The sequence below is a fragment of the Urocampus carinirostris genome, chromosome 11, assembly GCF_059441175.1.
Source record: "Urocampus carinirostris isolate Australia breed hairy pipefish chromosome 11, RoL_Ucar_1.0, whole genome shotgun sequence".
In the NCBI taxonomy this organism is placed as follows: Eukaryota; Metazoa; Chordata; class Actinopteri; order Syngnathiformes; family Syngnathidae; genus Urocampus; species Urocampus carinirostris.
Window position 1 is genome coordinate 18,148,212 of NC_142359.1, and position 23,101 is coordinate 18,171,312.

At 40.7% G+C, this 23,101-nt stretch overlaps 1 protein-coding gene across 1 annotated transcript in view; it reads right to left on the reverse strand.

The window, feature by feature from the left end:
* pea15 (proliferation and apoptosis adaptor protein 15) overlaps positions 1-22,751 on the reverse strand; it is a 32,187-nt gene extending 9,436 nt beyond the window's left edge. Inside the window, exon 1 of the mRNA XM_088347628.1 lies at positions 22,476-22,751. The gene's annotated coding sequence lies outside the window, so the exon portion shown is untranslated. The remainder of the gene's footprint in view (positions 1-22,475) is intronic.
* Between the last annotated feature and the right edge of the window lie 350 nt (positions 22,752-23,101).

Here is a 23,101-nt window from a genome sequence, read left to right on the forward strand (position 1 = left end):
CTTCATCGTGTATTTCTTGTGTATCTCTACTTAGGTTTAAAACACTGTCAACCCGCCTCTATGTAAATATCTGTTGGACAGATTTAGACACGCAAATACAAACACATACACATACTCAGACCAGAACGTGACCTATTTAGCGCACTCGCTTATGCCTTACTCCACCACTGGAGGTCGTAAAAGAGTGAGAGCCTCACTCTCTCTTCACTCACCAATGAAGTAGACATAGTGTCCTAGGACAGTGGCTCAACCACTTTTATTGATATAACCCACATCAAATATTTTAATTTGAACAGAGCGCCCCCCAGTGCTTTACAGAGGTTCATAGACATTGCATTAAAACAATACATTCTTTATTCCTATAAGAAACAATTGTCTGATATAGAAGATACCTGTGTTCATTTATTTATATGATATAGTAATATTTCAATCTTATTTATATTTTCCTAGTATTTGAAATGACACAATAAAATGTGTTGAAATAAGAAAATGTTGCCAATGTTAAAGGTCGTGTCCGTAACTTTTAACTATTCTAATCTCTGACGCCATCTTTTGGCTGAAATCATCATTCCAGCCTCTGTCAAGCTCCATTTGTTATGCGTGCAAGTATGTGAAATTCTTAGAGGTCGTCAAATTAACTTCCTTTTTAATATTTTGGTTTTTTTTTCACTGTATTTGAAACAGTCCATTTCTTTATAGAGCATATTATTTTATGAAATGTTTATTTTTTAGTAGAAAACAATACAGGTTACTTAAACAAGCCTTAAACATACTTATATTAACCTTAAATATAGATTCCATACAAAATATAGCACTGAAGCAACTTACGAACAAATTCAACTAACTAATGATGGTCCGGAATCTCGTTCGTATGTAGGGCAGCGTCTGTACAGAAATTATTTGTAAAGAAGAAAAAAAAAACCCTTCATAAAGTACAGTACTTTTATTTGTTAAAAAAGTGCTTGAGCCTGTAAATAGGGTTTGTTCTATGGTTTCAATGTATTTGATAAACTCTTCTCACCTGGCCACCGCCTCTTTGACCTGTTAGTCTCTGATTAGCACCACGGGTGCCTCAAAACAAAGACCGGCCCAGAATCAGTTTCTTCCCCTGGGAGATCGCAAAACTGAAAATATGATCATATTTCTTGCGGGTTATTTAGTATTTTTGTTGCTTCTAATTTTTTTGCACTACTTCTCATTGCACTACCGTTACGATACACTATTTTTCCATTGCACTATTATTATAACTTGGGCCTGTCTTTAGCACTACGTTGCAAGTGTTTTTGCCTATTTATTCTGACAGCCTTAATTTTTCTCTAAATGATATTTTACATGGGCAGCACGGCGGCACAGTGGTTAGCGCGTGTGTGGCACAGTTCTGAGGTCATGAGATTGAACCTTCTTGTGTGGAGTTTGCATGTTCTCCCCGTGCTTGCGCGGCTTTCCTCCGGGCAATTCGGTTTCCTCCCACATTCCAAAAACATGCATGTTAGGTTAAATGGCTAGTCCAAATTGTCTCTAGGTGTGAATGAGCGAGCAAATTGTCTGTCTCTGTGTACCCTGCGATTGGCTGGCAACCAGATCAGGGTGTCCGCTGCCCACTGCCTGAAGACAGCTAGGATGGGCTCCAGCATCCCCGCGACCCTACTGAGGATAAGCAGTGCAGATAATGGACGGATATTTTACATGTTTAACCTGCAGTCTCATGTCTTATACAGCTTCTCACTGCGTTGATATCAATGACAACAGTATTACTTTAACCCCTGTAAAGTGATGGGTCCCGGGGACTCGCATGCTCAAAAATCTATGGGTCCCAACAGAGATCTATGGGTCCCTAAAATTTAGTGTTAAGGAGGATGAAATTGTAAATCAGCGACAAATATATAATCTAAATCACAGGTGTCAAACAGGCGGCCCGCGGGCCAGATCAGGCCCGCTAAGGGATTGAATCCGGCCCGCGAGACAACACTCAGAGAAGCGCAAGAGAAAAACATGCTGCAGGTTGACTTGATGTTGTCAAAGCCAGGTGCCTCGAACAAAGACACTGTACTTGTATTTCTTTCTCTCTCTCTCTCTCTCTCTCTCTCTCTCTCTCTCTCCCTCTCTCTCTCTTCCTGTCTCTGTCTCTCTCTCTGTATCTCTCTCTCTATCTGTATCTCTCTCTCTTTCTGTATCTCTCTCTCTTTTGCTCTCTCTCTCTCTTTTCCACCCCTTTTCTACCACTCTCTGTCTCTTTCACTCACTGTGTCTCTCATTTCTCTTCCTTTGTTGCTCTTTGTTTCTCTCTCTCTCTGTGTCTTTTTAACTTCTTTTGCTCTAACTTCCTTTTTTCCTTTTCTCTCTTTTCTCTTTCTCTCTTCCTACCCTTCGTGCTTTCTTTTCCCTTTTCTGTCTTTCTATTTCTCTTTGGATTTCTTTCTTCCTCTCCCTTTCATTTCCCCCTCTCTCACGACTTTTTATCTCTTGTTTCTCACGCTCTCTCCCTCTCTTCTTTTTCTTTCTTTGTCCTGCCCTCTCTCATTTTCCTTCCCTCTTTCTCTTATTTCTTTATCTCTCTTTTTCTTTCTCTTTAATCTACTAGTCCGGCCCCCGACAGAATGTTTGTTCTATCGTGTGGCCCCCGAGTTCAAATGAGTTTGACACCCCTGATCTAAATCTATAGATTCATTCAGTTTTGATCATCACAGTTTATTGGTAATACATATCAGTTATCACTTCAATATTTTTCAGTTCAATACAATATTGTACACTATACAAAATAATGTTGCTGAAATATTAATCTATATTTTCATTCCGTTTCAATCATCACAGTTAATTGGTAATACAGTTATCACTTCAGATTTTTTAGCTCATATATTCTTCGTGTATTCGTATTATGTATTTACAATTTTAACCTCCTTAACACTAAATTTTGGGGACCCATAGATCTCTGTTGGGACCCATAGATTTTTCAGCATGCGAGTCCCCTGGACCCATCACTTTTCAGAGATAAAATGAACACTGTAACCATAACGATTGTCGCATCAAATGCTGCTGTTGTTTACTTTAGGAGAAAAGACGAAAACAATGGACAGAGCGGTTTAAGCGAGCACCGTCCTCCACAACCCTGTCCCCTACGACGGACACAAGTGCTGGCACTCCACCACACACTCACACAAACCAGCGTGACTCAACAAAATAAGGAGTCGCTTCATGAGGTGACACAGTCCAATCTGCACGAAACAGTCATAAAATCGACCGCTATGTACCTGCACCCCACCCAATGTTCCCTGTAATTTTCCACGGGTCTGAGCGTTCACACAAAGTCTGTGAGCAACGCTTGAAACAACAGTGAGCAACCATAATCCCAAGTGTGGCAAGATAATTAATTATCAAATGTCCAAAACTTGACATCAAGTTACATTTTGCTGAGTTTCCGGCAATGCAAAATTATTTTTCTCTTTTGAATGAATTGACTCATGTACTATTGCAAAGGTTGTACGGCCTACAAACGTCTTTTGTTCTAACAATTCTTTCACAAGATATCCATTTCTTTTTATTTCCTGATAAATTTTGTCGCATAATATTTTTGGGGACTTATTTAGTCGGTTGCACGATACAGAACTGAACTTCATCACATTTTTTTGTGGAAGTACAATGTTGACAACAAGATTCACTTGATATAATTGGAAATTATTTGAATGCAACACAAACTTTTTCTTCTTTTTCCCTGTTTTTTTCTATTTTTTTAAATTCCTTTAAAAAAAATCTCATTGTGTTTGTTTTTTTCCTAGCTGTTAGTTTTTTCTTTTTGTTCTCTATTTCCTTTTTTTCCCTTTATTTCTTTCTTTTCTTTTTTTTCTGGCTTTTTTCTGAATGTTTCCTTCTTTTTTCTCTTCCTTTTGTTTCCTTTTTTCTCAGCTTTTCACTACTTTTTCATTTTGGTGTTTTTTTTCTTTTTTGTTCTATTCCCCCTTCCTTTAAGTCATTGTATGCATAATTTAACATAATATTTGGTCATACAGGGATGAAAGGAGCAAAAACAACCTGAAGAGCCGTTTAGGACCCGAAAGAGCCGATTCCTTTTAGTGAGCCAAGCCGAAGAGGCCGGTTCTCGACAAACTCTACTGACTTTACTTTTCAACTTCGTCCGACATTGACTTCAAAATACCACATTTAGGACACAACGTCAGGGGAACCCGTGTATTTTTAACCTTCATGCAATGTAACTTTGACATAAATCGCTTCTTAATTAGTAAATTTTGAGCCTTCATTTTTGTGCGCTGGCTAGATTTTCTTGTGCGCTGAGAATGTGCGAGCAGTGCGCAGCTTAGAGGGAACACTGACCCCACCCCCCCGGTTCGGTGCCTGAACCTCAACCCTCTTCTTCCCAAACCCCCCCTCGGGGATGAGCGTGACATGGCATCTACACACAAGAAGCGGCGGCGGCGTGCGCCTCACATTCCCGCGTTCACAAACACGCCTTTGTTTCCTCAGTTTGTTCGTCTCGAACACACGCACTGCCACTTAATGAAGCTCGTCGAAGCGCGGAACACAGACTGACGAATTTGTGTATCGTAACATTCTGAGGCAGTTTCTCTGAAATTATTAGGGTTCGAAGATCGATTCCCAGAAAATGGATGTCAGATCCGAGCTTGTATGTACAGTATGCGTTACATTACAATGGAGACGGTTCCTTAGCAACAGACGGCCAGAGGTCCCTTCCCCTTAACCCCCGCTATTGCGCTCTTGGCTTCGGTTGTCACCACGGCAACTGAATCGGAGGCTTAAAAATTCTCCTGATGGCAAAAAAACGTGGCGATGATCAGACTCACTTGTTTCCTGTTTTTAAGATTTTGATCGCTCTCTGCAATGTGGGGGCGGATGGAACTCGAAATGCATTTGGAGTTATTACTGTGTAAACAACAGTGGCGGGCCGTGCTTTTTTCACCTAGGCCTTGAGCTCCATCTGGTTTAGTGATGTGTCTTCTATGAGTCGGCTATTGAACGTGAAATTTCCTTTTTCATGAGTGAGTCCTCACAAATAAAAGGTGGAGTAAAGGTAATTTGGGCCGATCCCAGCCCACGCCGAGTGCCAGATTCTCTGGGTCTGACGGCGCCACCACGCGTAGTTCGCTCGGTGAGCCAGCAACGTAGAAGCGCGACTCGTCAAGCCTGTCTTCTGTAACAAATCTAAGTTGAAAAAGATTGCATAAAAAGGGACAAAGAAAAACAATGAAGGGTGGTTAAAAAAAAGTCCGCGAGTGAGAAGCTTTGCCTGAACTGAATGTAATCATTGACATTTTAGGCCCGACGCAGCCCAAAATTTGGATGTGATCCGGTTTAGGCTCGGGCTTGAGATCTTACCTCTTGGCTGAAACAAAACATTTTCCCTCTTGCAAAAAGCTTGCTTGCTTCGGTGTTATTCGACCTATTGATTCAACACAATATATTTTCTTGAGCAGCTCAGTCCCTTCATGTTTAACACTTTGGTGTGTTACCGCCCCCTAGCCAGTCCTTATTTTTCAAATTGGTGACGTTACTCAAGGCATGCTAGCAGGCGCAGAGAGGCCAACTTGGAATCTGATAGGCTAAACCAGTGATTTTCAACCACTGTGCCGCGACACACTAGTGTGCCTTGAGAGATTGTCAGGTGTGCCGTGAGAAATTATCCAATGTCACTTTTAAAAATGAATCGTTTTCTGCAAATATTATGTCATTGTCAAGTGTCTGATCTGTAAAAACTGGGGACATTATAAATTATATTGTCATTAAACATATGGTTCAGTGTCATCTAATAATATTTTTGGTTAGTGGTGTACCGCAAAATTTTTCCAATGCAAAAAAAATGTGCCCGGGCTCAAAAAAGGTTGAAAAAAACTGGGCTAAACCAACAGCTTTCTCGAAAACTGATGTTGCGGAACACTGCCTTCAGGATTATTACATTTCTGAGCCTAGCAATAACAAATGCCTGAAATGTTATTGGTTAAATACTTAAATGTGAAAGCACACATCTGAAAGCAGGGGAAAAGCACTGAAAGGAAGCTGACAGACAATTTAGAATAGTTATTAGGTATTGATGGACAAAATATGCCTAACATGATAGGATTCAGATATTCTTAGGCCAGCAGAGAAGACCTTGCAGGCCCTGACGGCTCACCACTGGTAAACAAAAACATTTTTTTAATATATCAGCACTAAAAATTGACTCACGTTAAAATAACCAACTGCTCCTTAACAGAAACATCAAACCATAGTATGTTATAGACTAAGAATGTTTCATTTTTGGTGGTTTGTCAGTATTTCAATTTAGCAGTCAACCAGAAATCAATCCGACTCTTTACAAATCCAGACAAACGGAAGATTTCTTCAGCATCTATTTTTGTGTCCGCCATGTCGCCCAGCGCGTGCCGTGAAGCGCTAATCTGCGTTGAGGAATATAGGCCAGCAGTCCGCTTTTCATTGAGCGGAAAAGAAGATTTCCACACATCCATGCATCCGTGCGCGATCCTGCCGCGCTCCGTTTCCTCATCGGAGCGCTTGGCTTCGTGAGTGCGTTCCCCTTCATCACCTGTTGTCATGGCAACAATACCAAAGCATTTTTTTCAAACGTTCTTAACGTTGAAGCGGCTACCAAGGGCGACTGGTTATTACCGATAATGATGTAATGGAAAAGATCATATCTCTTGTTTTGAACCTTGAACAGTGCATGGGTTAGGTGGAGGAAGTGACACCAATCTATTTGCTCAAGGGCAACCATGCAAGGTTGGAAGAGGAAGCTATCTCAAGATAAGGCCATAGTTACAACTCTTTTCCTATGAATTGGTCTAGCTGAACGTTTTTCCATAATGCATCTTTACAACAATGTACAACGTGGCACCGTGGGAAAAAAATAGTGATGATGAGATAAAATCGAATGCCTTTTCCTATGTTATCGACAATCTAATGGTTAATATTCGACACTATCACTGCCGGGTTTGATTCCCATTGCATCCTATGCTGAGCTTATTTTAGGTATAAGAATGCATGGATATATGAAAAAAAATATGATACTGGAATTTCCTGCTGTCTTGTAGTTCACTTTTGGTAATTCGCAGATTTTCATCGAGCATTGTGTTCTGGATTCTGATAGGCTAAACAGTTTCCCTTCACCTTTTCTGCTTGTCCGTCTGACTGCCAATGGTGTTGCGGTGAGTTTTACGGTCATTCTTTTTATTTTAGATTTCATTTTTTATTTTATACTATACTTTATTTTTATTTATTTATTTATTTGTTGTTAATGCAGGGGGATTAGCTCATATGTGCCCCCTTCTCAAAGTTTGTTCATTTTCCTCATGTTTAAGCTTTGAGTTTTTCCTTGCCCTCATGTAGGTTTTAGATCAGGTGATGGTATTATAATAGTCTGTAGTCTTTACAGTCCTTTGAGACTCCCTTTGATTAAGGGCTATACAAATACACTTGACTTGACACATATGTAAAACTTGATGAACCTATATCATGATTATATCTTTTTCATTTTCAACCATCACGTAAACAAAAGCAACTCTAAAGCAGGAACTCTAAAGCAGCAGAACGCATAGGAAGATGCTTTCTACTGCCAACAAAGTTGGGTTACTTAACCTTCTAAACTTGCTCTGGAGCCACATACAAGTATTTGGTGATCCCTAGTGGCTCCCTGGTCCTTTTTCAAAAATGTTTGATAATGGAAAAATATGTGTTTTTTGTAGGACAGAACCGGAGAGTATATGCAGTTTTCCATAATGTCCGATGATGGCGGCAAAGTATCTTGTAAAGTAAAATAAAAGTGGATCGTGTCCTTAATCCATTCAGTCGTGCAATAAAATCAGCATGATTATTTCTAAAATTATACATCACAGTACAAAAGTTATCCGTAAAAGAAAAAAAATGTTTCTTAAGTACAGTACTTTTCATTTGTCAAACAAATATTGCATTCAGCCTGTCAATTGGGTTTTTCTTCTTATTGTGCAGCCCAGTACCAAACGACCCCAGGCTCTGGACCAGTCCGCGGCCCAGTGCTTGCCTACCACTGTAGTAAACGACTCATTGGTCCATAAATCTGAGATCAGATCCCAGTTGGAATATTACCTGCTTGTAAACGTATGCGTAGTAGGGTACACAGAAGCGGTGTGTGATACTGGGGATTTTGGGATTGATCTGATCCAAGTAAGTACGTGGTAAAATTGATTGATACCGATCAGATACTTTTTGCTTGAAAATGTAATTACCATTGAATAATTGAACACTCCCCCCCTTTGAGTTAGTTTATAATTACGAAAAACACAGCACATATTTTATGCACTAATTTTAAGAACATTGTAAATGTAAAGAAATAAATACAAATATTTCTATTACAAACGTTTCAAAGCCCAAGAGGGTCAAAGCAAAAAAATTGCTGCAACGTAATGAAAATCACAAATACTGTACAACAATGTAAAGTACCTTCCATTGCAAAATATTTTGAAATTGAACACAGTAATGCAAATAAACTGTCAATTGTCACTCATTGGCTCTGTTGCCATAGTTACAACAGATTGACAGGTTTTTGTTTAGGACCAGTAACATGTTTACATTGTTGGTTGCAGTTTAGGGTGAGCTATTGTTTAGGATTTCATGTAAATGTGTGGTGTTGCCACAAAAGCAGACAACTTTACCACACAGGTTACCCCTGGCATTCTCCGTTACTATAACTGAAAAACAACCTCATTTTTAGCTTCCGGTAGGGATGCGTGCATACGTTTGTCCTTCTCATCTGCCTGGCAGAAGGGATGCAATAGCAGGCCAGGTAGGGAGAGGTACAAAAGCGTGCCTGTGAGTCACTACCTCAGCCATAAATTTAAAGAGTGGCTGAGACAGCTGGGTTAGAGAGAAGGGCTGGGTTATCTACATAGTAAAGTGGAGCTTTGAGGAAAATGATGGAGTAGCTTGTTTTTGATAGTATCGATATTCGGACTGATCGCCCACCGCAAGTACATAAGCACATATACGCACACATAAGGACACACGCACACAAATTGCTGATGCACTGATGTGTCCTGCATGCAAAACAGCTAACGTGCTTGTCAGTACCGACTTGCTCGAAGCCAAAAAGAAGTGAAAAGAAGAGCACAAGAGGCGAAGTGGCCCACTTCCTGTCGGAAGGACGCACTTTCTGGCTCGGCGTCCGGAGGAGAAAGACCGCTAATCCGTTCTTCCTCCTCGTCTTTCCGCCGGGCCTCGAGCGCACAGGGCTTGTTTTTGCATAAAACCTCGTGACTGACGATGTTTCCAGACTTTAAGCCAAGGTTGGGCAAACTATGGCCCGCGGGCATCATGCTGAACAAAAATGGTAAAACTTTCATGACAATATATATAATACTTCCCCGTGTGCCCTGCAACCAGTTCAGGGTGTCCCCTGGCCACTGCCCGGAGATGGCTGGGATGGGCTCCAGCCCCCCCGCGACCCTAATAAGGATAAGCGGTACAGCTAATGAGATGAGATGAGATATATAATACTGCAGTAGTAATTGAAATTGTTTTTTGTAGGTGCCAAGTTCGTCCCCATTGCCCCTTTCTGTGTCTCCTACGAAAATACTACAAAAGAAATAGTACAAAAATACTGCCATATTACCACAAAATTGAATATCAAATTTAAAGCTTAAAAGCAGGGACCTAATATATTATTTTGCTTTGATTTTGAAAAAGAAAAAGGACAAATACAAAGGCATACAACAATAATAATACTTGTACAGTAATACTACATTAAAAATATTTACTACTGAAATAATACAGAAACAACTACAATAATACTCCAAGAATACTACAGAAATATTACAAAAACATGGGAATACTCAACTAATACAACTACAGAAATACAACAAAGGTACAGCTACAGAAATACTACGTAAATACCAATAAATACTACTACAACAGAACTAATACATAAATATGCTACTATGGAAATACTAAAACATTCTACAATGGAAATGCAGTAAAAATACCACTAAAACAAAATATTACAAAATACTTCAGAAATACGACAGAAATACTATGGAAATAAGAAAAAAAACACTTCAAAATGATACTTCAGAATAAATACAATACCAAGCTGCTACAAAAATACTACAAGGGAAACACTGCAAAAATACTACTATGGAAAATTCACCACAGTAATATTTTTACGTACTACAAAACTACTATAAAACGAAATATCGAATGTAGTGCTTAAAAACCAGGACCTAATAAATAAAATAACCTTCATTTTGAGCATTTGAAAACTAAACAAATCTATTTAAAGAGAAATATAAAAAACAAATATGTGTGGATATAAACATTTATATTTATTCATAAATGCAAAAATTGAATAGGTCTCCAGGACCTGGCCCCTGGCAACTGTTTTAACCCAATGCAGCCCCAAACGCCGACAAGTTTGCCCATCCCTTCTTTAACCCAACATATTTTGGCCAAAAAATGTTCATTCACTTTTGGATCAGCTTATTTGATTGCAACAAAACTCCTGCTTGTTCTGCTCAAAACAAAACGTGAGGAAGGAGATGGGCACACATTTGGACTAGCATTAGAGGTAAGATTGGGCCAAAAAAATAATTTCGGTGAAGTCAGCGAAATGAAACTTACGACATGGCACCGAAAATAATATGATATTCCGCAGATTACAAGCTGCAACTAGTGAAATATTTGGCTAAAAGCAGAAAGAAAGTTTATAAAGCTATTGGTGAGTAATGGAAATGACATCTGACGTAGAGGAGGTGGAAAGAGGAAGCGGCGTATTTTCTACCGAGACACTGACGATGAAAATGTCTTTGGATTTAGTGATTTTGAGTTAAACTGATGGGTTGGTAAACATGTCCTTTACGATAGAGTTATCTAAATAATATAAGTTTCGGCCCCGCAGCGCCGAAGTGTGTTATTCAAGTAAAAGTACTGTTACTTCAAGAAGAAGTCAAAATGAGTCATCTAACGGGGTTTGCGTCTGGGCCCGAGATCTTACCTCCAGCTAGCATAGCATAATCCTGATTGGTAAACAGGAAGAAGCAGGTAACAGACAGCAGAGCGGAGGTGCGTGTAATCCCGCTAAGGTACGTTTAATTCCGAGAGGGGTGAACTTTCGGTGAGGGGGCGGAGCCAAAATGCCAAGGGGAGGAGCCAAAAGGCCAAATCACGGCGCGGTCACGCAAGCGCTGTCCCAACCTGATTAACTAATCCGGTCAAGCCAGGGAGCCCGTTGACACCTTATCAGACACAGAATCACCTCGATCAATTGTAATTCGCGATTTATCCCAAATACTGTGGAACGTCTTTTGTCATTTAACCATAGTTACTTGACACAACAGGATGAAGCTATGTCAACAACTATTTGGAATGGCGGGCCGCATTGGGTTAAAAAAATTGGGCCAGGGGCCTTTCCTGAAGACCTACCCAATTATTTCATTGATGATAAAATATACATGTTATATTTCTTCATATATAATTTTAAATAGGTTAGATTCATCCAACTAGTAGAAAATAATATATTGAGTCCCTGCTTTGAGCAATAAATTTGGTACTTAGCTTTGTAGTATTACTGTAGTTTTATTTTTTTAGTATTTTTCTCGTATTTCATTAGTATTTTTGTAGTATTTCTGTAGTATGTTTGTAGTATTTCCAATGTAGAATTTTTGTTGTCTTATTCTTTTTTTGTATTATTTCTGTCGTAATATTTGTGTCATAGTATTTTTGTAGTATTTCTGAAGTAGTATTTTTTAATACTTCCAAAGAAGTATTTTGTAGTGTGTTTGTTGTATTCATGTAGCATTAGGTCTTTTGTTAATTTCATATTTAGTTCTGCAGTATTACTGCAATCGTATTATTTTTAGTATTTTGTAGCATTTCTGTAGTTGGGTTTTTGTGGTATTGTTGTTTTTTTAGTATTTTTGCACTTTTTCTGCAGTAGTATTTTTGGAATATTTCTTTAGTAGTATTTCTGTAGTTTTTCTTTAGTAGATTGTTCAAGTGTATATGTAGTATTTTGTAGTATTACTGTATTTATTTTGTAGAGTTCCTGTCATAATATTTCTGTAGTATTTTTATGTATTGTAGTATTACTCTAGTAGTTTTTTATAGTATATCTGTAGAAATATATTCAAAATGTTTTCCATTTTGGGACTTCAATTCGGACAGTTAAACGAAAGAGTCTGACTCGCCTCTGTAAAATTCGGGCCAATATGGTTTTTCATGACATGCATTGTACATTATAAATGTGTATATTTGGCTACAAATGAGAGTTGAGCCTTATTTGAAATGAAATGCATGCAGTCCAAAGAACAAAAGTCAGTTATCAAAATGTTGGAAACGACACACGGCAGTTATTAAAACCTACTGACTACAAGATGCTTCCTGGAAACAAACTCTGTGAAAAGGTGAAGAACCTGGAAGCTGTTTTAACGTTTTTTTTTTTTTGTCGAGCCACTAAGAGTCAAATGAAAATGCTACACAGGCGAGCTAAGAGGTTGAGACGCTGATCGCCAAGCAATGCAAACCTTACAATGTGGGTTTATTTAAATATTGTGTAAATTATAACTATAACCTTATCCTCCTTGTTTTATAACCTTATCTTCTCTGTTCCTTTATCGTCTTGGTTTTTTACCTCACTGTAAATGTGTGAAACTGGAGTGTCATGCCCAATTTCGTTGTCACAATTTGTTAACCCATTTTGTAACAATGACAATAAAGGTATATTCTATTCCATTCTATTCTATTATTAAAGACTTGAAACAATGCCACACATTTTCACCTTAACAAATATGGCCCGCGCTCTCAAAAGTTTGGACACCCCTCCTCTATAGAGTTGATACAACACCTTAACAAACATTATATACATCCATAACCATATAGAATATATTGTTATTTTATTTCATGGCCCAGGAGACACATCAATGAATTTCCCTACGGGAATAAAGTATCTATCCATCTATCTATCAGTTATTACATTTTATAACCTTGAAACAGGGTCACTGGGGGCCCTAACAACATTAAGGCTAAGAAAAAAATAATAATCATCTGATTATTCGACTTTTCGATAGGAAGTCACTAGTCAACTATCAAAATAAGCTTTGGTTGCAGCCCTAGTCTGTATTTTGCTGACCAATTGAGGGAGGGGGAAGGGGTTGAGGCCGGTGACATCATCAACGTACGACGACAGCAGCCGCACGTCAACGTTTGCGAGGTGGATGCTTCATTATCCCGAAAGCTTTGCGGAGGATAAAAATATCCCAACGCCTCTGGGTGGAGGAGGGGGAGGACGAAGGAGAGGATGAGGAGGAGGGGGAGTTGAAGCGGCGGTGTGTGTGCTGATTAAACCATGGTAGAAGAGTCCATCACATGCCCCTGACTCTTTAGAGCACATGTGTCAAACGGTTGGCCTGTAAGCCAAATAGGGCTTGCCACAACATTTTATATGGCCCGCGAGACAATGCTGAGAGAAGAACAAGAGAAAAAAGAGCCAAACGATGATCTGCAGTTCTAAATATGGCCACTGGATGTCGCTGAATCCAGGCTCCACTCGCATAGCATTCACTGTAGCTGTATTTGCTGGCTACTGTTGATCAACCAGAGAACATTGAGCAAACCCGCCTCGGTGGTATTTTACCTACAACAGCGTTCGTTCTGCTTTTTTTGGGCGAAATTCCAGCAATTTTTAAGGACGTTAGAAGCCAATTTTCTATTTTCTCCAGTACCATTAAAAAAAATCCAGTGTGAATAATGTATTTTACAGAGCCACAATAACATATTTTCATATGAGAGTTTTTACCTTGAATGTGCATTTATTAAGTACTATGATTTTTGGATCTTGAGTAAATCGCATATTTGTTTTTGAGACAAATCTCTTCAAGTTTGGTAAAAAGATGTTTTTTCAGTTGCAGAAAGTTCCTCCCATTCTAATAACCACTGGGAAATGCTACTTTAATTTTTTTATGGCCCATAATAATTGTCCAAAATGGATATGTAATCCTAGCATAAATACACATTTCGTAGAGCTCTGTTTAGGTGTAGCATACGCCTGTCTTCTTGGGTGCAACCCATAGGGGGGGCAATGATGCTTTATAGGACAATGCCATACAAACTAATGCCAGCTGCAGTTAATCAAGAGGAATTAGAAATTAAGTGGTGAAGCTAAGCTACTAGAGAGTAGCGCCTGTGTCATTTTAGGCAGACTTGTTGAGAAACTTTTCAAGCACCCGTACAAACCCTGTTTTTATAAACACTAGAAGGGATTCAATCTTAATGAAGGAAAACTAATATTAAGGGGGAAAAAAATTAGATAATCATTTTATTATCAAATCTTACAACCCCGAATCATCATTAAACTGAGCCTCCAAAAGACCCCCAGCCCTCCATCTTAAGCACACTTTTTAGGCCATTAATTTACATTTCCGGCCTCCGTGAGAAGTGTATTTTCTATCATGTGGCGCACGAGCTACAATGAGTTTGACACCCCTGCTTTAGAGAGCATGGAGCTTCAAGTTTTTTTTCCTTTTTACACATTCGGTAATGGGTGTGAAACACGTCACTAGATAGATAGATAGATACTTTATTCATCCCCGTAGGGAAATTCACACTTCCAGCAGTCTACCCCGTTGTTTATTAACAGATTAACATGATGCCCTAGGGGTGCTTGTAGCGGAGTGGATGACGTCACGCCAGTCCAAAAGTTTGACATCCCTGCGGCAGATGGAAAACTTTTCTTTGTGAAAATCCAGGGATACACCACCTCGTGTTAGCAAGTCCACCTCCTCTGCAATTCCCACTAGTTGATGTGAGAGTAAAAACTATCTTTCCTCTCCCAGCTAATCATTGTCATATGCAGGGTTGGGTAGGATTACTTTAACTGGATTACTTCCAATTACTTTTGGATTACTCCAATACCAAATATGCTAATAAAAGACAAAAGAAACTAAATATGAATAAAATTACTAAATTTTGTGCAGGCTTGGGGAGTAACGGAACACATGGAACAGCAAAAATGATGTTGGCAAGCTGTTTGGATTTATTTCCATTTTGTTTCTGTTGCATTTGATGTTAGTTTTGCCGGAGATCAAAGAGATCAAAGCCAGGAGAGAAAGCTTACCACGTGTTGTGAGTCATAATTTTATTCATATTTGGTTTATTTTGTCTTTTATTAGCATATTTGGTATTGGAGTAATCCAAAAGTAATTGAAAGTAATCAAGTTAAAGTAACCCTACCCAACCCTGGTCATATGGCAAACTTTTGTACTTCATGGCAGGAAAAGCAAGGGAAAAGAAGGAAGAGTGCGTCTGTACAAATTTAGGTGTGTGTTTGAGTGTGTACGTGGGCGCACACCAATTGTGACACAGACAGGACAATGTGAGGAAGTTTGTGAGGTTCCTCTCACTGAATGACAGTGAACAGGAAGACGTATGTGTGGTGCGTTCAAGAGTGTGTTGAAAATGTGGCTGGAAAGGAAATGCAAGAGGCACGCAGTGGTCACCAGACTGCAGCTGCCTAAGGAAATCCCCGTCAAACAGGAAGTCAAGTTGGTATTATGTGCATCCGCCATACGGACGCTTTCCTTGGGTACCGTATTTTCACGACCATAAGTCTCAAATTCTCTTCAAATTGTGCGGCGCGCCCTTTCAAACAGTGTTCCCTGCGACGGACAGGGACTAGCTCGATGGTCTTAGGGTTGGGCGCCCGCCCCCGAGACTGGGAGGTCACGGGTTCCAGCCCTAGCCAATTCAAGACTTAAAACATTTTGGGAAGAAATCCGATGATTTTGCAAGATTGCTCACAATCCCAACTTAATCAAAGCGGCGCTGCCACGAGCGGCTGCCTTTTCCAGCAGCTGCCCTATTGTTTTATTGTCTGCTCCTATCTTCGGTGTTTTTTCTTCCCGTTTTGACAACTACACTATGGATTACTTCTATCCTATGGACATGGGTTTTAACGCACAAGAAATGCGTGGATTCAAGGAATTTCAACTCCTTGCCCTGAAAAATTCTCGTGCCGGCGTGATGAAGGGGCCTATCGTGGAGGAAAAGCCGGAGCTAGCGAAGCGGCTAGCGGCCTTATAAGTCTTCGGTACCATCCGTAATCATGGTAAATGCGAACTCAGGACCAAATAAGATCATCGAGTGCTGGTGGAAAACATCGAAGCGCACAGGGAGCGCAGTTGCTGTGTTTTGCGGAAACGTGGCTCACGTTTAGCATTCCGGACGCTAACGTGTAGCCACCCGGAGCTACCCGGAGCAATCCGGCTTCAACGCCGCTAAACAGAGACACGAAAGCCGGGGGGAATCGGAGAGGAGGCGGACTTGCTAACACGAGGTGGTGTATCCCTGGATTTTCACAAAGAAAAGTTTTCCATCTGCCGCAGGGATGTCGAATTTTTGGACTGGCGTGACGTCATCCACTTCGCTACAAGCACCCCTAGGGCATCATGTTCATCTGTTATTAAGCAACGGGGTAGACTGCTGGAAGTGTGAATTTCCCTACGGGGATGAATAAAGTATCTATCTATCTGCACTTCCTGAGATTGCTCAGGAAAAATAACCTAAAACAGCAGCTGCAGGTGTCCTTCTACAAAGCCACAGTGGAGAGCATCCTAACATACTGCATCACGGTGTGGTATGCTGGGTGCACAGCAGCAGACAGGAAAAAGCTCCAGAGGATCATCAAAACAGCCCAGAGAATCGTCGGCTGCTCTCTGCCCAGTCTGGAGGACATTGCCTGCTCTCGCTACCTCAGCAGAGCAGAAAACATCATCATGGACTTTTCTCACCCCGGCCACCACCTCTTCGACCTGCTGCCTTCCGGCAAGCGCTACAGGTCACACAAAGCAAAAACAAACAGACTCAGAGACAGCTTCTTCCCCACAGCCATTACCACCCTAAACAGACACCGCACAAAAAAACTGAAAACTGTTGCAAAAAACTACCTCACACGAATGTAAAATGGTACTCACGTACATGCTGTCTGCACTATGTTTGTTCACTGCTCAAAACAGACACAGCACAAAAAACCTGAAAACTTGTGCCAACACTACCTCATACGAATATAATGGTACTAATGTCTATGTTCTTGCACATGTCGACTGCACTACGTTTACTGCTCACCTTGCACAATGTCTGACCATTTCCTTTTTTCTGCACTATGTTGTCTATGTTTGCACCAATGCATATGCTGACTATTTTTTGCACTATGATGACTTTGCACCAAATGCAATATTGCACAACCCTTACGATACCAACGGTATCACGACAACACTGTATGTAACATCCCACATGCCGACATTTCTTGTGTAAATACCATGTCAATGATAACTATAGCCTTATCCCCCTTGTTTTATAACCTTATCTTCTCTGTTCCTTTATCTTCTTGGCTCATACCTCACTGTGAATGTGTAAAACTGGAGTGTCATGCCCAATTTCGTTGTCACAATATGTTAACCCATTTTGTAACAATGACAATAAAGGTATATTCTATTCTATTCTATTCTATCTAATACGACATGTATGCTATCTCCTGTGACTTATATGCCTTCTTCTGAGTTCGCCACAAGTTTCCTACAAGCGGAAGAGGACACGTGACATCAAACGCAATGCATCGATTGCGGAGGAACTCAGAGATGCTAACGCTGTAGCGTATCTAGCGTCTTGGTGCTTTCCTTTCATGAAACAGTGTCATTTTTACACCCAGACCAGGACTATGGTGGGGCAGAAATATACAGTATGTCTGAAAAGTGAGTACACCCTTCACATTTCTGCAGATATTTCATTAACAGGTTTAATAGAACATCACTGAAAAAACATTACTTTGACACAATGAAAAGGAGTATGTTAACAAAGACCATTGTCTACTGGAATGATAAATTTTGGTCTGATAAGACAAAAAGGAATTTATTTGGCTCAGATGGTGTGAAACATGTGTGGCAGAAACCAGATGAGGAGTACAAACATCTTTGTGTCAAGCATGGTGTTGGGAATGTCATGGTTTGGGGCTGCATGAGTACAACTGGAATTGGGGAGTTGCATTTCATTAAGGGAATCACAAACATGTTTGTGTCACGCCTCAAGTCCAGCATGGTGTTGGGAATGTCATGGTTTGGGGCTGCATGAGTACAACTGGAATTGGAGAGTTGCATTTCATTAAGGGAAACACAAACTCAAGCATGTACAGTGAAATACTGGAGTAGAGAATGATCCACTTCCTCCAAAAAATGGGTCGCAGGGCAATGTTCCAGCCTGACAATGACCCCAAATACACTTTTCTAAATGGGCTAAGGCATTTCTCCAGATCTAAATCCAATAGAACATCTTTTGGGCATCCTCAACCGGAAGGTGGAGAAGCACAAGATCTTGAATATCCCCCATCTCATGTTGTCATGGAGGATTCGAAGAGTGTTTCAGTGGCAATTTTTGAGGCTCAGGTAAAATCCATGGCCAGGAGGATTAAAGTGGTTCTGCAAAATCATGGTGGCAACACAAAATATTGACCTTCAAGAACTTTTACTTAAGGGTGTTTTCACTTTTGTTAAAAGGGGTTCAGCTACTATTGGCTATATTTTGAGTTTTATGAGGGGGAAAATAAAGTTAACACTGCTAAATACGCATTACACAGTATTTTTCAATTAAACCTTATGATGAAATATCCTCAGAAATGTGAGGGGTGTCCTCACTTTTGTGACATACTGTACAACAGATCATCATAAAAAGGATGGATTGTCGACGCTTGGGCGGGACTGTTGTTCGAGCTTTCAGAAAATGACTCTGAAAGTGAAGAAAGCGAACCTTTTAATGGAGATTTAGCAAAGCTGTTCTGGTCAGAAACAGAGGACAAGGATTTTGACAGATATGTTATGGATTACTGGTAAAAAAATCTGAAAATCTTTCGCACCAGCTCCTTTTTCAAATTTCGGTTTTACCTTTGTGTTTTACTTTGTAATCAATACTTAAATACACCACAACGAAACTCAGTTTTGCTTCCGTTGTATTTTTAATAGGCACTCTTGTCTGTGTTGTTGTAATGGGTCTGCAAGCAGAGGCCTCCCGTGCCTTATCATGGGGTGCGCCTTGTGTATGTGTTAAATACAGAAATGGAACCAGCTCAGGAGACTAGTTAACACAATTACTTTTCTCCACAACGAATACCATAACGCTTTTTGTAACTCGTAACTGTCATTACAACGTGGCGCGTTACTCCGCTACTTTTACAAAGCAGACCGTGAATCATAATGTCTATATCAAATTGTGAGTTTCTCTTTCTCTCATGATATGCTTTCAACACAACAATGTTTACAAAAAATGGGCAAGGCCGGGATGTTTACATCTCCCTACAAAATACAACGGAATACAGTTACGGTGGCTGTCTCAAGCACGAAGTACAAGGGCCGAATTTTCTCCTACTGATACCCTTATATTCTTCCTACCTATATACACACATCCATTTACAACTAATGCGGGGAGTGGCCTTATACAGGAATATCAATCTCAGCGGGGAAAACGTGAAATTACGGTAAAAGAGTGCCGTATTTATTTGTAAAATTACTTTTGCAACACACCATGCCTGGGGACAAAAAGAAAATGTCTTGGCCACTACCCAGAAATCGAGAAGGAAATATTCGAGTTGTTTGGAGACAACAGACAAAACGGATATGGAGTGTTAGTTTGCAAGCTATCACAAGCCAAAATATGAAGGCTTTACTGCTTCCACAGGTTGGTGTACACATCCATCCATCCATTATCTACACTGCTTATCCCCAGTAGGGTCGCGGGGGTGCTGGAGCCCATCCCAGTCATCTTCAGGCAGTGGGCAGGGGACACCCTGAACCACCACCCAGTCGCAGAGCACACAGAGACAGACAACTCAGGGACAAATTGGACCGGCCAATTAACCTGACATGCATGTTTTTGGAATCGTGGGAAGAAACTGTAGTGCCTGGAGGAAACCCACATAGGCACGGGGAGAACATGAAAACTCCACACGGGGGGCTGCAGTGGCTATACTTGAACCCTGAACCTCCCAGCCGCCGTGCCTCAATTTTTCTATTTATCTATTATGTGGCTATTTTTAATCAGTTTTAGGGGTTCCTCTCAATGTGAGTATATACGGTAATTTTTAACAAAATAGTTACTTTCAGAGTAATACGCTCTTTTGGGTTGTCAGTAATCCGGGGGGTAACAAAAGTACTTTTCAAATGAAGTAACTAGTAACTTTATCTTATCATTTTTTTTTCGAAAACGCGCCCAAGACCGGTCCCAGTTGCCTGACTGTCATGACCTTTCATGTACGGGTGCTCAGGAGGTAGGGAGCTTGTCTTGGGATCAAGAGATCGCAGGTTCGATCCCCGGCTTCTTCGTGTTATATGTCAAAGTGTCCTTGAGCAAGACACTGAATCCCTAATGCCTCCAATAAGCAGGTCGGCACTTGCCTTGAATGGCTGCATGGCCGGTATTGGTGTGTGAGTGTGTGTGTGAATGGGTAAGTGTGAAGCACATTGTAAAGCGCTTTGGGAGGTCTTCATTGACTTGAAAAGCGCTATAAAAATGCAGACCATTTACCATGTATTTGGAGGTTTTGTGTCTTTTAATCAGAATTGGGTTCCACTTGTCTCCACCACAGAAAGTACAACAACACACTCGAGCTTGCCAAGTAATAAAAAAAAAAAGACTTGGACACGAAAAAGCATGAGTTGCTTGACGCAAGAAGATGGATTGATCTCTTAAAAGATGAAACACAGACCCACACATACACACAAACATGCGCGCAATTTGGGCCCGGTGGACATTTGGGACAGGAAGCCCTCAAAGGGGAAATGGTTTCTGATGATGCGTTTAATGAATTTCCATGTTTGGACTTGCTGACTCATTCTCTGTGCTCAGAATTTGGTTTTTTTTTATGTACCCTCGTGGAGAATCTACACAGCATGCACTTACTTTAACTTAAGTAATTATTAAGATCAAGAACATGCTCACCAAAAAAACTGTTTAACTTCTTGTACATGATTCAATTGTTTGTTTGTTTGTACATGATTCAAATTGAATCGTTTCTCCGGCGCCGTCACGAATGGCAGCCACTCCAGCAGCTCCCGTGTTATTTTCGATTGTTCTCAGTTATTTTCGATTGTTCTCAGCTTAGGGATGCTGCTGGAAAAGTGAATTTCCCTTCGGGGATGAATAAAGTATCTATCTATCTATCTATCTATCTAAATCCTTGGAAATGTTCATCCTCGTTGTTAGGCTCCCTGTCCTCCTCCCACCTCCCTTAGCTCAGATGTCATTTCTGCATCTTGCCAATAACTTTCAAGCTTTACAAACTTTCTGCTTTTTTTCCCAAATCTTTCACCATTTGCAGCTTGAAATCCGCATCATTTGATTGTCTATTCGGTGCCATTCAGTTTCACTTCCGTTCGCTGCATGTTGCAGAGATGTGCACATGAGAGCCAAACCGTTCATTTAGGCACTAAATTGAATATTTAGTGTTGTAGTAATTTGTAGTATTTCTTTAGTAGTGTTTTTTGTTACAGACACACGAAGAAACTATATGGAAAAATTTAGCACCAAAAAGGTGCTATATTTATTATTTTATGTATCTTGTCATATTTTAACCTTTTTTTTTTTTGGGTGAGCCGGATGAAAACACCTGACAGGCCGCATGTGGCCTGCGTGCCGTAGTTTGCTCACCCTTTCTCTGGGTGCTCAGCACCCCCAAAGCTCTGAACCTAAAACCTCCACTGCTGTAGATTTAATTCCATGTGGCTTATATATGTAAAATATATGTGAAAAGACTTTTTGGAAGAGTGCGCCTACTAGTGTTGAAAATATGGAAGTTGCGTGATGTAAGAAGTGCCATCAGATTGTGCCAATGCTAATTTATTACGGATCTCTTTACAGCCAGGGTCATCGGGGCACCACTTCCTGTGGTGTGTATTAGGCAAGTACAGCCTGGTGGCACCCATCCCTCCCCAGGCCGTTTTTTGGGGGGTTGGGGTTTGCTCTCCCACATGGAACAGATGGTTCTGGTTTCCATGGTTACCCGTAGCTGTAGAAGCCACCTGATGTGACTCAGATACAGCACTTTCATCACCTGGTCGCTGTTGTTTTTCGGTGTAAAGCGTTCAGAGATGAGCCTGACCTCGGCATTGACTGGCAGTGGCGTGTGAAAATGTTGATTTTAGATACTTAATCAGTGGGGGGAAAGTATTTTGTTCTGGAATTTTGAGTATCACACCATACGGTACGTATTACACGAGATCAAGTTGGAAAATGGGAGAAATAACGAATACGCGCTTAAGAGTTTGGCCATGATGCATTCATAGTCGAGTTAAGCGTCGGAAAACTGGCCACGAGGAAAAAAAGAAGTGGAGATGGAGGAAGAGGGGGAGCAGAGGGGAGTCACGGAGACGTGAAGGCATGCCAGCTGTCTCCTGCGCGCATTTTAAAGCCGCACTAAACAATAAAAAAGTAACAATAATAATAAGTTCTACCTCGTGCGCGGGCCAAGCGTCGCAGTTGGGGAAGCTTTGACACTCGTGAGGATTTGCTGGACGTTCGACTGAGGGAAGGGAGAACGGCTAAAATCCACTCGGTGATGCGATGGGGAGCAAAACGGGGAGGAGAGGAGGGAATGGGTTCTCAGTTGGTCCTCGGCGTGGGAACTAATTAGAATGTGAAGAGCACGAAGGATGGTCGTGACTGTTCCCCGGGATCAACGCGTCCGAGACCGGCGAGAGAACGTGTGGAAACGCCTTTTTCTCTCTCTCACGGTCTACTTCGGTGATGGGTCGTTCGCGATTGAAACGGCTTTGTGTGCCAATTCTTTGTAGTGACTGACGGGAGCCGGCTCTTTTTCTTTCTCGCTCTCTCTTTCTCTCTCTTTTACTTGTCTATCTCTCTCTCTTTCTTTAGTTTTCCTTCCTCTTTCTATCCTACCATCTTTCTTGCCTTATTTTTCTTGACCTGTTTCTCTCCATCATTCTTTCTTTCTTTTTCTGTTGCACTCTTTCTCTCTGCATTTTCTCTCTTTTTCTTGATCTCTCACGAACTTTTTTAGTCTCTCTCTCTCTGTTCCTCTTTCACCCTCTCTCTTTTTAATCTTTTGCTCTAACTCTCT